Raw genomic sequence first — 15912 nt, forward strand, 5'->3', positions numbered from 1 at the left:
AGCTCACAGACACATAGTATTCACACAATTGGCCAAAGTGCATCTAAAGAATTGAGCAAAACTGCAATAAAAGAAAGTCAAGTCAGAGGGTCCCAAACACCTTATGACCAACAGATGGATGAGTGTGACAACAAGCCTGTAATGCAATGATTCATGGCATGCACACAGCATCCCATTAGCTAAAGAACTCAATAGAAGCAGAGAGGAAAAGCGTCGCTGGGGATTGTGGGTGGCACGGAAAGTGAGGTCAGCCGGTGCAGGGACAGGGATATAGAGTAGCCAACCATAATCTCGCTCCTCCATACCTCTCTGAACTCCTTCAGCCCTACACTCCACCCCAAATACTCCGATCCTCCTCTTCCTCACTGCTTTTCACTCCTTCTGCCCGCCTGTCCACAATGGGGTTTAGAGCCTTCAGCCATTCTGCCCCTCGCCTTTAGAACTCCCTCCTGCTATCCATCCGTACCATAGAGTCTCTACCCACGTTTAAAACCTCCCTCCAAACCCACCTTTTCTGAAAGGCCTACCCCACATGACTCCACTCTCCATCAAAATCATGGATAGATTGCTTTATTTAAATTTTCTATCTCAATCTTTTAAATGTGTGTTTAATTATATTTGCCTTTTTAACTGTATTTTGTATGTTTGTATTTTGGCTTGTTTTAACTGTACGGTGTCCTTGATTGCTATGAAAGGCGCCCATAAATAAAATGTATTATTATTTATAACGGGAGCACTGTGACATCACTCCCAGACGGACACGCACACTGCTGAGTCATCTGAGGTGAACTGTGATGCAGACAGCACGCTCTGATCCATGATCAGCCTGGTCCGCTGCTTTCATCTGCAGCTGCACTGTGTTTAATCCGGGTTACGTAACAGATTATAACAGCAGTGTAAAAATTAAGACAATAAAAAGGAAGCCGAGGGGGCTGAGGCTCACAGAAATCTGAGCTGACTCTCTGAACTTGCATCAGTGACGGCTGGCAGCTGGACAGGAGGAGGCGGTGATAAGCAGGAGCTCGACTCTTGCCCAGACGTGTCAGCACATGCCCAGAGACATGCCTGCCTCCCCAACATTCAGGGGGCTCAGGGCTTCAGGAGAGGAAGGGGAAGGGGGGGGATTCTGGCACTGTTACTGCACCTCAAACACACAGCTTGCCAATTCTCCATCCTCATGCTTTGGTATGACAGACGATGTTTGCGTGCCGCAGTCCTCCGGGCACGACTGTTGAGATTGCTGGACCCAAAGTGGAGCTTTCCAAAAGAGGAAAAAATATTCCCAGCATCTCTCTGCACAAACGATGCATACTGCTGCCTCCAAAACAGGAGGGGAGGGCGGTGCGAGATGAGATGTGGTGCTGAAAGACAACGAGCTTCTCAGAACAGGCCTGGTGTTAGACCGACATCAGTATTAGGAGCTGGGAGCAGCATATGCTGGAGCTCCCTCTGGAAGACAGTGGTATCCAGACAGGTTTGTGTGTGAGGGAAACACACACCAGACCATCATAATAAGATGAAGCGAGAAATTATCATTTGTTATTCTGTCCTTGGAAATTAAATAGTATTCATTTGAATGCTATGCTTGGCTAAATGGGGGCTGATTATGAAATATTAAACCAGTGAAAAACAGAGACCTAATCTAGCACACAATCTCTGAAGTCCATCATAATCAACTGACCGAAGAGTTATATTACATATAGATGATCAATTACTGTGTCCAGCTTCTCAAATGGGGGGGGGTTGCTGTATTTCTCGATCTAGCAACATGAATTTTAACCCTACTCTGGTCTTTATGAGCAGAAATAGCTATCAATCATACATGGTTGTAACCCCTTCCTTGCGTGTTGTTATGGCGATCCAAGCCTGTTACTTATTGGTTAACATGCTTTTGTAAACTATTCACACTAGGTGGTTTTCTTCATTGCAGCCAGGGAGATGCAGAGGGACAGTGGGATCAATAGAACTGTGTCAAGTCTGGAGTGTGTACAGTATGTGTGTGTCTCAGATGTACAAGGTGTGTGTAGTGCCACTGCGAGCGACACAAAAGGCTGGCAGCCACTCTGGCGGTGGAGGCAGCATGCACCTGTCTGTCCTCAGCCTGCCGTGTCACACACACACACACACACACACACACACACACACAGCTTCTGCTGCAGTTACTAGGCAACGAAAAAGCAAAAGCCCCTGACAGACAGCAGGAGAGATAAACAAGTGATTTTTTCCAGCCAGCTGGTCAGGCCACAGAAAGAGAGACATAAGGAGAAAGTGTGTCTGAGAAAGCAAGAGTCGGAGAAAATGAGGCAAATTATAATGAGTGAGTGAGTGAGTGAGTGAGTGAGTGAGTGAGTGAGTGAGTGAGTGAGTGAGTGAGTGAGTGAGTGAGTGTGTGTGTGTGTGTGTGTGTGTGTGTGTGTGTGTGTGTGTGTGTGTGTGTGTGTGTGTGTGTGTGTGTGTGTGTGTGTGTGTGTGTGTGTGTGTGTGTGTGTGTGTGTGTGCATCTGCATGAAAAAACAGGGAGGGGTGAAAAGACAATAAAATAAGGCTGGCACGAGAGAAACAAAGAGTGTGTATATGTTTGGGTGTGAGAGAGAAGCAGAAGATGAGTGTGGACTGACCAGGAGTTCATGTTCCAGTTGGATAGCTCACTGCTGGGATGCAGTCAAATAGAGCTTAGATTGGGCCCAAAAAAAAAAAAAATCAAGCCCGACCCTACCCGACACATTAACTGTAATTATGAGCCCGAGCCCCATTTAAACCCGACAATGTTTTAATACGTGGGCCGTTATAACTGACGTTCTCAACTACAATTCAGAGTTGTTTGAACTATACAAATCTGTTTAGAATTATCTTAATGAATACTGGTAATGCAACAAGGACGAAGCATGTAAACTGTGCTGTTTGTTTATTCAGAATGAAATGGATCGCAAATGGATCTGAATGAAGAAACGTAAAAAAATACCTCGACCCTAGCTCCCTCAGCTGAATAGTGAGGGTAACAGATCAAGGCAGCAACATAACCAAAGCCCTGGAACCATATAGGAGACTTTCGTGTCTCTTTACAGTGCTGCAGAGGGGGGTGGGGGGGACGCGATGTAGCACAGTTTACCTCACACTCAAGTCAGTGCAGGACATCCACCCAGAGCTACGGGAGAAGCTGGAGAGGCATAGCTTGCTTCCCACCCAATAAGGCTAATAAAGTAATGATTAAAAAAAAAAAAAAATGCTTGATCAAGGGCCCAGCCTGATCATAGCGGCGTAAAATGTCGGCCCTGGTTCAGGCTCGAGCAGAGAATCTAAACTCTACAGTCAAACTTAGGACAGTGGGCAATTAACCGAGAACTTTATGAATCTATAATTGATCTTATTGAAGGCGTGTTGGTATGTTGAGTAAATTCTTCCAGACATACTGCCATTTGATGAGTCCCTTTAATGCCAGAAATTGCAACAAGGTATCACATCTGACCCCCACTGGGTCAGTGAGGCAGTAGCCCAGCAGCTTAAGGCTGTTTTATGCTTCTGCGTCAACTCCACGCCGTAGCTATGCCGACGCCCCTACGGCGTCGTGACCCTTTCGGAGTTCTGCGTCGGGGTTGCTTTGCATCGCGGTGCATTTCACCGCCAAAACTCTAGGGGGCGATAAGTCTGAGGTTGTGTGTGAGGTGTCTGCCAGCCAGTTTATGTTATGTTAGCAAGCAAACTTTAGCACAACTGCCCCCAAAGTACTGCTTGCTGGCGAAGTGCTAATTTCAAAACGTTACTGACATATAGACACTTTACAAACGGATAACCCCGTCATTGTAAAATATGTCTGAGTTTATTTGCAAAGCTGATGTCAGTGAACTAGCATGTTGCTACTCCCCACAGTAGGCTGCTGGAAACACCGACTATCAACACACAGGACCAGTTGACCAATCACAGTCCTTGCGGTCTGCGTCGCCTCGACGTGAAGTTACACATTTTTGGAGGTGCACGTCGAGCTACGGCGGAGGGCTCGGAGGGGATTTCGTGGAGACGCAGAGGGGTCTGCGGGGGTACGCCGTCCATTCGACGCAGAAGCATAAATCAGCCTTTAGTCATTTGTAAAACCAGCCAGTGTGAGTCTGGCAGCTGCTAGCCTGTTAGCCATGCTGAACCAAGAATGATAATGATATTGAGCTATATCACACTAAACAAAAAGGGACATTCCTTCCTGTATACTTCATTAGTCCATTTAGGAACAATTGTTTCTACCGAACAGATCAGAAGGTTTGAGGGGTTGGTGGTGTCACGGTGTCCGGGCATACGCCGATTACATTACTTGCCGACAGCCGTGGTGTGTTTGTGGGGGATATCGGTAACACCGGTGTTGTCCATAGTTTATGAACAGGTGGGAAAATGTCCTCACTGCGGCATCCATACTTTCCTCAGGACGAGAGCAGAACTGGCCATCAGTCATGAGTCATGCTGGTAACTTTTTCCTTGGCAGTCAGGTTTGTTTACTCTGTCAGCACCTATGCCCGGCAACCAAGCATAGTTTAAAACTTCAACACAGTTTGAGAGTCCTACTTATGGGAAAAACAGTCACATTTCCTGGCTCCCTGTTCAGGAGGCGCTGGGAAAATATGCAAACAAATGGAGCCAATTTGCAGAACTTGTTGATTTTGTTGAAGCAGCAAATCCTTAGCATTACTTCTCTGAGCTCAAAATACAGGACCAACACAGAAGCAGAAAGAAGAGGGCTTTATTTGTCCAAAGTAGGTTCGCTGAGTACAAATGCTTTTTTCCCAGGATAAGTCGGCCACACACACACACACACACACACACACACACACACACGCTGTGTGCTCTACATGCGAGTAGAGTTTACTTTCAGAGGTTTTGGGGAGCAGTCAGACTTTCTCTGTAAGCGATAGACAGCTGCCACACGGAGGAGTGGAAGATGATGTTAATAAAACTAGTGCTGGTATTATTTAAAAAAGGCCCTGGGAGAGCTGTGTGAAATGCAGGCCTGAGCACTCCCATCGGCTGGAGGGAGAACGTCAGAATATGTGCTCACTAAGGTGGTGAAAATGACAAAACTCTCCCTCACGGGAACTTTGATCAGGATGCACTTGAGCAGGGATTTTTAAGATGAGCCCAAACCTGATCGGCCCTTCAGCTTACGTTCCAAAATCTTAATGTAACGTCACGGTGTCCTGACTCGGCTCAGGACTAAAATCACCGGTGATGGCGTGTTTTTGCCGACTCTGGTAAAGACAAAGCCATGTAAATGTTTGAAATGATATTCGGTTAAAAATGTAAGACCTTCATTTCACACTGTTAAATTAACTGAAAACATTACACAATAACTTGCACTAGAAGAAGACGACCTCGGGTCAGCTACCACTACAAATAGAATCTAATTCTGTGGGAAACACTATATCCATGTTTCAAAGAGCTATATTTAAGAGAGAGAGAGAGAGAGAGAGAGAGAGAGAGAGAGAGAGAGAGAGAGAGAGAGAGAGAGAGAGAGAGAGAGCGAGCTTTCATTAAGATATGTTGTGATATTTTGGTGAAACAGGCTTGTTTGCTCTCTTGCGCCAACTTCCCACTACAAGCCTTTTAAAATAGGGATGCAGTATTCCGACTTTTTCAGCCCTGACTCCTGATGCTGATACCTGGGCTTTGGCTACCAGTGTTTAATTAATAAGCTGTATGTCTGACGGTGTGTGAGGGACTGGGATCATTCTTTTATGTGCAAGGCAACATCGTTACGAGGTGCACCTGAATGCATCATGACTTTACTAGGGGCATCTGAACACGTCATGAAGTACCACTGGAGCCCACGCATCTTACCGTTCTTTGTTTGTTTATGTAACTCACAGGGAAGGAAAAATGTTACCACGCCTGTTACTTCAGGTAAACGGGAGGATTCCCCAGTTCCGTTGTTTCTCTGTCATCTCAGACTCGGACAGTGACAAGTTCAACTGCTGCATGTAAAATTCCCCCGGATGATCGGCGCTGCTTCCGCACTATTGGGCCCATAGAGCAGGCACACTAGTGACATCCACCGGCTAGAGTGTTTTTGGGCTCCATGGCATCATGTGACGCATTACGTGACACATGGTTGCTATGTCAAATTGGCTTCAAATCTCTGCACACTTGGCACACTTTTTTTTCTTTGGATGTGCACAAGTTAGCAATATAAACATAGATTTGAATATATCTTCCCCATTGTCACGAGCCTCGATCCAGCTGTTTGGGTCAAATCTCTGCAGTCACGTTACTGCGGCTGGTGCACAAACCTAGCACGTGCCTCTCAAAATCTAAAAACATCGTGGCCTGCAGCAGTGAATGCCCAAACTCCTTGAAGAGGATGTGGTACCCCTTCCGCTATCTCCACTTCCTATTTTGCAAGGGCACCGTCGCTGCATCCGGAGCTTAGCGGCGCCCGAGACAATTGTGATTGATTTAAAGAAATACAAATAACCCACAGCGTTTTTTCCCCCTATCCCAGAATGATAACTCGTGCAAACAGACCATACTCCAGCGCTGACACAAAGCTGGAGTATGGCAACGTGCGACTAGGTAGCCAGTGTATTTCTAAAGAAAGGCAGAATCAGTGAGTGTTACAATACAGAATGCATGAGGGAGACTTTTAGAGAAATCAAAATACAATGATACGAGGCTACGATGTGCCTGTTCTGGGGATTAGACCAATTCAGGTGCCTAGTAGGGTTGGGTACCTTTCGCGTCTGAACCAATATCAGTACTGATACCTGAAATTTGGTACCCAACGGTACTTTTTATCGGTACTTTTCCTCTGTAATTACAAAAAAAATATTTCAGTTGTAAAAATAATTCCAAACCTATTTATCCTATTTACTTAGAACATTATGTTATTTATTTAGAATATTTTACACTGACAGAAATTAAATAAAAATAAAACCCCTCCCTCTCTCCTCCCAAACCCGTCCCTACAACCTATTAACTTTTATTCTTGTATTTGTATATTATTCTTGTTTAGCCGGTTTTATTTTCATCATGACCGTTTTTAATTGCTCTTTAATGTTTCATGTAAAGCACTTTGAATTGCCGTGTTGCTGAAAGGTGCTGTAGAAATAAAGTTGCATTCATAGACAGTTAAAGAAATGGACACTGTGACGCCGTAGATTTCCAAGGAGACCAGTGAAGGATATTAGAAGTCACTTTCCCGGTGATGGCTGAGCGTTACTGAGCAGCCTCCTACTGAGCTTGACGACGTAAATGTGACGTGAGCAACCTGTCTGAAAGTTGGAAGTCTTCTGGTAGCTGTGCCAAGAGAAATCTCAATCATTCCCAATCTAGCAGAGACGGAGAGCGTAGGTATATGTAAGGAGATAACATAGACACAGGCTAATTATTGATCACTAAAATGATAGTTAACATTAGTAATTAAACTTAAACAGCTAATGGAAGTCCAAACTGCCTGTGAGCTTCTCCTGTACTATACGGTAATTCCTCTACTATGAGACAGTAAGTCTCGTGGTTATGACCCAATCGTTAGCCTATTTTTATAAAAACGTCTGCTACGGAGCCATAACGTGAGGTACAAGGTAATGGAGCCTTTTATACATTGTCGTGTTTCTTTAGAAATAAACAATGGACAAATAGTCTTTAAACTCTTCAGATGTAAAGTTATTCTCTGTCAAAGTGACACCAAAATGAATGGCAGTCAATGGAATGCTAACGGCGGGTGATGGCTTGTTGCATCAAAATGGCTCCATAGGAGCTACGCTTTGTGGACGCTCGCTTACCCCCTTGGTTGCCTTGCCTTACAACCTCAGCCTGTCAGTCAGTCCCCAGGGCATAAAAACCACTGTTGTGCCTGCTTGTCTCAGAGGAAGTGTAATGTCAACAGCACCGCGACTGCTTTCGGCTCGCCATTAATATCATATCACAGTGAATGGTGTCTGCGTGAAGTTTTGGAAAACTGTAACCACACTTGAAACCACTTTATCGGCATTGCTGTGACTCACTGTGACTTCAACAAAACTGCAGAGCCGGAGTTTGCTCCATCCACACCTCTGCATGCGTGCGTGCATGTGTGTGTGCGTGCCGGCGCGCCGCTCTCTGTCAACATCAACATGCAGAGAGGACAGATAAGCTTGTGCTTACGCGCTCTCAGGTACTGAAATTTGGCACCATTTGATTTGACGTGAACCAATACTCGGTAATACCGGCGTGATTCGGTTGGTACCGGTAAAAGTACAGGGTTCGGTACCCAACCCCAGTGCCCAGGGTGTGGCAATTCAAGAACTGTATTTTAATTCAAGTGGTCAGAAAAAGACTTTGGTGGCCACAATAACAGGGTGTAGGATAATATTAAGACACTGGAAATCAACTCGCTTTTTGGATGTAATAGAAGAAATGTCTGTTTGATTTTGATTGGTATATTGGATCGGTAGGCGTGATAACTGGTTCTATCAAGTCATGTTTATTGTTTAATTTGTATCACTTTTTGTTTTTGTGGTTTGATTATTTTATTTGTATTGGTTTGTATTCCTCATATTGTTAGGTTCGTTTTGTGATTTTGTAATCAACGGCTGACTAATTTGTCCAAGATGCTTCGGTCATATGTTGGGGAAAACAAACACTTTGGGTTGGCTAAAGTGGAAACCACTCTTGGGTGGTAACGCTGGTTGTGGCAGTGCTGCAGTGAGAGTGAGCAGCATCATTTAGCTCAGAGGCAATTCCTGCAAAACTGTAAACTTAGCTTCATCTGCTGCCATGGCAAATCAGTGTAGTCCTTCCATCAAGCAAATGAAAGGAGCTATTTTGGCTTTAATTAAGAGGTGAGAAAGAAGTAGAGAGCTGACAGGAAATGAGGGGAGGGAGAGAGAGAGAGAGAGAGAGAGAGAGAGAGAGAGAGAGAGAGAGAGAGAGAGAGAGAGAGAGAGAGAGAGAGAGAGAGAGAGAGAGAGAGAGAGAGAGAGAGGAATGACATGCAACACAGGTCCCCTGCCAGAATCAAACCAGCGACCAGATTATATGGCCCTCAGGCACGAGGCCACCTCGGTGCTGGAGGTCTCTTTCTTTGTGAATGTCTGGAGAAGGCTGTTCTGTCAGAACAAACGAGGCACAGCAACCTCCTTCACTCTACTCTACATCTGAAACTCACCAGCTTTACACCAGACAGAAATCATCGCTTGTTCCCTTACACAACATAAACTGCAAAGCTTAATCAGTCCACTTTGCTATAAACAGCAGTCCATCATCTTATGCACTCTTCCACTTCTGTAAACAGAGCAGCTCTGGTGGTTTCAAACAAGCCCTGTCGATGATTCTGCTGGCCAGACTTCACATAGAGCCTGATAAAACTCTGTGTGCTCTCTCCTCACTGGACCACACAAATAATGCATTTTGCATAGATATTAGTGGCTGCCCGCCCACAAGTCTTAAAAGGAGAATTCCGGTCGATTTCAACGCGTAGCTCTGTTGTTGAAAAACATATTTCAGAGTCAGCATAGATAAAGAGCCATTTCCTCACAATACACTAACAAAGCCTTTCTCAAAAAGCCAAATTCATGCAGTAGTAGGGAGAGCTGCGCAGGACGGTATCCAAGTCTGAAACTGACTGGGTGAGTCTCCCTCTGAAGCCTGTTTTACAGTTCTGCGGAGGCTCCACGCAGAGCTTTCTCCGAAGCCTACATAAGTGGCCTGATGTTTATACTTGTGCGCTGGTGTGTGCGTCGAGCCGGCATGTGTGTGTGTGTGTGGGGAGTGTGTGGTAGAGCGAGGAAGAAGTGAGAGAGTGACAGCGATTAGCTTCGGAGCGAGTAGTGACTCTAGAGTCATAGTGAGAGAAACAAAGTGTCTCCCCTGTTCTTTCTGACCACGGTGGGAACTCTGAAGCAGGAAAAGTTAACCCTCTCCTTGATTTCATGTTTATGGAGAAGGAGAACCAGGAAATGAGTCAGGGGAAATGCAACGCTACCAAGCCACGGCCGTGCGTCGCTGCGACATGGAATTACATTTTTCGAGAGGTGCAGGTCAGGCTACAGCATAGTGTCCGGCGTAGGTTTGTGTCTTCACGTACCTATGTGCGTAGCAACGGCGTAGATTTTAGGCAGAAGTATAAATCAGCCTCGCCTGTGTCTGGGCTTTGATCACTAGACAAATAGGTGCTTGCCTGAGCAGCCATGACAGGGGCTGGGGAGAGATGAGTCCTAGCTTGGTTATTCCTAAACTAGCTAAAGGACTTCCTACTTTGCTCCTGTGCACAGTGCTTAAGGTCTGCTTAATGAGGTGAACATTTGAGGCAGGGTAATGATGCATTCTCACGTACTTTTGTCCCCAGTCTTGACTTCAACAAGGCACCAGAACACATTCTGCACACCAGTAGTGATCCAGACCACATCTGGCCCAATCCATGACATATAAATCACTTCGGTTTGATCTGCAAGTGCTCAACCAGCCTTAGTCAAATCAGTGTAACCACAATGCAAGATTTCATTTCCCCCAGTTTTACCCAAATTCAGTCACCTGTGTCTAACATAATGCCCGTGATGGCAATGAGCAGGTGAATGGCGACCAATCCATTGTCCCCCTTCCCCAGTTTCATGACAGGAAACAGAATCAGCTCCCCGTTTTTCCTTAATGACCACTTTGTAGCCAGCATGTCCCCGTCGCTCAAGCTGAGCCTGCTGGAGCACAGACATGGATGGCAGCCTCGATGCCAGCGATCCCCCGACGCCTTCCTGGCCGTCGAGCCAGTCATCTGAGCAGACAGGATGAGGCAGACCAGATGGAAGGTTCTTCATGCCAGACCTCCGTTAAGCAGACAAAGTAAGAATACATCAATCTTCACAAATGTGAACACTGAAATCGAGGTTGGCTGCAGTGTGATGTTGGCCAGCCAACGCTGTGATTGTGCAGGCCGGTCTTTCTGTCGTTCCTTCTTGTTAAGATTCCTGTACGTCTGCCTGGCTGGTGGGAATGGAGGGAAGATGGAGGTAGCAGACTCAGACAGATCTGGACTGGGTGAGGGATGAATCAAAAGCAAGATGGACACTCATGGGATGTGATTAGAACAACACAAAAAAGCAGGCAACACTAAGCTACTTTGAGCTATTTTATTGAGTTTTTTAGGTCGAAAAACGTTGGTAAGCGCTGCCTTTGTCAAGGTTGAAAGTATTAATAAAGTATATTAATTGTTGTATTACGATCCTCATAAATAAGCAACTTAACATGATTGGTTGCTGTCTCTCGTTCCGAATAAGAATTTACGTCGCTTTATTGCTGAGCAATATTCTGTGTGAAAGTACTCATGACAAAAACTACAGTTTGAAAAAGAATATCTTTCTCTTTCAAATAAGTTTGGCTGATCTGGGAGGTTAAAACCTCTGATTGTCGGACTGCGTTTCTTTCCCTGTTGGACATCTTTTTAGTGAGGTCATATTATTACCAGATGTCATATTATTACCAGAAATATAACCCAGGCTGTAATAAACGGAAATGATCCTTTATACCATAGGATGTTTTTACAGTTGTTTGAGTGGTTTATTCTAAGATTCTAAGAGAAGAATGTTTTTTTCTCCTATCCTTGAATGCATGTGTGATAAGAGTCAGACCTTACTCTACAGCACTGTGGAGATAGGGCTGGCAATGCGAGACTACCTGTTGACTAATACCTTTCTACTGCCGCCAAGGTGCCCTCGAGCAAGGCACTTCAGTTTCGTTCCAGCGGAGCTGGTCAGCAGCCAACGGTACAAGTTTGTGGCTGTGCGACTCTCAAGCGTGAGAGCAAAATGAGTAAAGCCGGGCAGTGCTGAGAAAGAGCACATGCTCGGTCAACTTTCCTGGGGATAAAAGAAAGATCTGCTCAAAGGCTCCAGTCACCTGAGCAGGAGTCAGAGGAAGGGCAGACGAGATATGAATCACTCGCCGTCAATGCAGAGCGAGGTGAACAAGAGGTAAAGACACGGTTTTCGGGTGACTCAGGGAATTCTTTTGGGCTGTGAATCAAACTCTTATGGAGCACAGCCTGTGTGTTCTAACAAACAACTACTCTATGGTAGTAATATCCATATCATGCAGAAAAGGCTGAAGAGAAGCCACTTATCTGTCCACTCCGCCGGTTATTTGGTGGCCTCTCCCTCCTCCTCTTATCTCTGCTGGCGTGAACCAGAGCCCATTACTAAAAGTGTGTACAATACATGCGGAAAGAGAGTGGAGAAATAAAAGGGCAAAAGACAGATTAGGTGTCTATCACCTGTGCATCCCAGCCTATAAATCCTATCCTACAGACTAAAGAAGAAATCTTTGTTTGGTACAGATCCTCACAAAAATCACACCATTATCTATCTACCTACCTACCTATTTTTTTTTTCAATGAAAATGAGAATAATGATACAAAATTTATCATTCCCACCAATATCTTGAATTATATCGCAATCCCAATATTAGTCAAAATAATCGCAAATTCCATATTTTCCTCATATCGTGCTGCCCTACATTGCAGATGTTTTCACGCTTGGTGTATCTATAACAAGAAGATGCAATGAATGCAGTTGTACCTAAGAGGTAATTCAAGTACTGTTAAATTGTATGCATAATACTGACAGGTGTTTCTATCATTGTGTGCAATCTATTTCTAACAATGAGGGTTGGTTGATTACATAACAGAAACAGTGAGTCCTGAGCGTGGTCCCATATCAACAGATTATAATGAAACAGCTGAAAAAAGTTACCTAGGCGATTACAATGTGTAGTTCCTTTTTAGCAACTGTTTGCATTACTGGCAATTGTTTCTCAAAAGCATCATATGTCTTACAATAACATTCCAGGGTAAAGTGTCCTTTCTCTCACACAGGTCAGAATAAAATCTGTTTTACTACTGGGAGTCCTTTCAGCTTTACAGACACCACACATCGCTAATGAACAATTCCAGATACATAAACAAATTTTGCAATGTGCATGTCAGATCCCATTTTCAATCACTGTGATCACTACTACTGTCAGTACTCAGGGCTCGACAGTAACGGTTGCCCGGTTGCCCTTTTTGTCAACCATCTGTTCAAAATGTGTTTTTCTTAATATATGAAAACAAATCAAAACTGAAATAATCTCATTTCAAAAGAAGTCAATATTTTATTTGGATGTCTCCTTAAAGTTTAAACACTACGTTCATGCGCAACACGATCATTTCAGCTGTTGTGCGACCACTTTCTACACACGCGTTTGCCGTGAAAAGATAGCTACAGGCAAAGCAATTTTCTGTTCACGTTAACGGCGTATGTTAAAATCCGGTGCTAATATGGCACCGGTGCCCGGTATCTACCGGCCGGAATAGCAACGCAGATTTCGGTGCCTCATTACGGTGCCACCTAAATGTCAGCGCTGCTCTGATGCTCTGAAACCGACGTTACCGGCAATTTCCACCGGGTGCGTCTGCGCTGCATTAATAATCATTTAAATCCCCCCCCCTTTTTTTGTGCTGATCTGAAAATGTATCCGATCCATGACTCAAAACCGTGATCCAATCCGTTCTGTTATCCGTTGCACCCCTATTTGAAAGGGATGGGAAATTATATAGCAAGTCATTCTCTCATTGTTTCATTTTGAATATGTGCGGTATAGTTACATAAGAAATTAAATTGCTCCAAATATAGGCAGTTTAAAACATGGCAACCGCATTGTCAATTTCGGCAACCATAAGCTGATGCCTGGTTGCCAAGCCGGAAAACTCCAGCACATAGACGGTTACCTGAAACAGGTGACTTAACGTCACCACACATTTTACATACAGTTTAGCAGCAACACAAAATGCTGGGTGAACATTACCATGTTTTCATGTTGGTTTCAGAGCTGTATGCATCCCTATGAACCTAGAAAGCGTTTTAAACAGTGAGTTAATACAGCGTGTCGGGGGGCAGAGGGACAGCAGGGTTCACCAACGTTAGCTTCTTGTCTCATCTGGGGTCTGATTCATCAAATTCATCCAATTCAGTTCCCATAACACTACTATCCAAGCTAATGCAGACATTTTGCGGGGCCCGCATGAGCACGGTTTTCATGGTAAATGAAAGCGATTTCGTCGATTTTGGCTCTGCCTGGAGAGAGAATGCTGTACTCGCGCTGTTGTTTATTTGGTTGCCATGACTTTGCGAGTGATGACGCCCAGCACTGTTCCAGTTGCTCACCCTTGCTCACCCTGACGCGCCCGTTACCGGCAATAACTCGAGTTATTGCCGGTAACGGGCGCGTCATGAAGTTGGCAACATTGCCCCGCCCCCTCTGCTGTACAGGGGCTGGTACAACCAACAGCGTGCTGCGGGTGACATCTTTTGCGCATGCCGGATTGTTTGAAACACACACACACACCCACAGAGGTTCCTCGATTTATAGTTAGATGTCATGAAGTTGTAATTACACGACTCTGCAGAGCCGTCTGCTCCACTGAAATCAAGCGAAAAGCTCTCTCCCGCTCTCTCTCCCCTTTTTGAGGGTGAGCAACTGGAACAGTGCTGGGCGTCATCACTCGCAAAGTCATGGCAACCAAATAAACAACAGCGCGAGTACAGCATTCTCTCTCCAGGCAGAGCCAAAATCGACGAAATCGCTTTCATTTACCATGAAAACCGTGCTCACGCGGGCCCCGCAAAATGTCTGCATTAGCTTGGATAGTAGTGTTATGGGAACTGAATTGGATGAATTGGATGAATTTGATGAATCAGACCCCAGATGAGACAAGAAGCTAACGTTGGTGAACCCTGCTGTCCCTCTGCCCCCCGACACGCTGTATTCACTCACTGTTTAAAACGCTTTCCAGGTTCATAGGGATGCATACAGCTCTGAAACCAACATGAAAACATGGTAATGTTCACCCAGCATTTTGTGTTGCTGCTAAACTGTATGTAAAATGTGTGGTGACGTTAAGTCACCTGTTTCAGGTAACCGTCTAGGTGCTGGAGTTTTCCGGCTTAGTGGTAGAACATTACTGATTATGTACTCTTGCCGTCACCTGCTTTTTATTTTGGGAAATCTACTTAAAACTTGAGCAATATTTGGATGGAAACAGCTGGAGAGCAAAGAGACAGGAAGCAATTGGTCTGGAGAGAAAGACAGAAACTTGGCTTTTACCACAGTGTGAACAGAAACAGACAGAGAGAGAGAGAGAGAGAGAGAGAAACAGAGAGGGAATGAGTGAGAGGAGACAAGCGGAGAAGATGAACAGAGAGTGAGCGAAAACAATTGGAGAGAGAGGAGAGCAACTGAAGAGACAGATTGAGAGGGAGCGAGCAGGAGAGAGAGCGATTGGGGAGAGAGAGAGGGAGAGCATGGCTGAAAGGAGAAGTCCATCCAGTGAGAGTGTAATTAGCAGCCTGAGAGTTTACAGGAAGAACCCTGTGAACTAGGACACTTTATTCCACATAACCTCAGCTGAACTTCTCCTCAGAGCAGAGACGGAAAGGGAGGAAAAAAAAGAGGTCTGTTTGGCCTGAGCGCCGTGCATGAGAATAGGGAGCATCAGTGTAGGCCATGTAGGCCGAGCACAGCCCGAGGGCAGGAGCAGGGCAGGGCCAGCAGAGGAGGCTCACACATTGGTCCTGCAGCGACGTACGGGGACCAGGAGGGAGGAGTGACGGCAACTTTGGGTGAGGAGAAGAGAGTAGTGCAGATGCAATGAGGTACAGTGGGGAAAAAGGGCTGGAGGAGAAGACTGAGGCTGAATTGAATTAAGCTGCATCAACATGCAATGGAAGGAAAATGAAAACGCCTTTCCATACAAGAGAGGAGGAGTGAAAGCAGATTTATCTCCGACGCACACAAAGGACATGAAGACGGTCGTGTTTGTTGCGCACATAATAACACATGGATTAGCCTGATTCAACTATTTAATTAAGCATACTGCCAGTCACACCAGCCATTGAAAATACCATGTTCAAAGGGAAGTGTGTGTTAGGGATG

General features: G+C 45.2%; 1 protein-coding gene across 3 annotated transcripts in view; it reads right to left on the minus strand.

Annotated features, from left to right (window-relative positions):
• rev3l (REV3 like, DNA directed polymerase zeta catalytic subunit) overlaps positions 1-15912 on the minus strand; it is a 96258-nt gene that overhangs the window by 61427 nt on the left and 18919 nt on the right. The window lies entirely within an intron of this gene.

The sequence above is a fragment of the Sander lucioperca genome, chromosome 19 (genome assembly GCF_008315115.2).
Source record: "Sander lucioperca isolate FBNREF2018 chromosome 19, SLUC_FBN_1.2, whole genome shotgun sequence".
NCBI lineage: Eukaryota > Metazoa > Chordata > Actinopteri > Perciformes > Percidae > Sander > Sander lucioperca.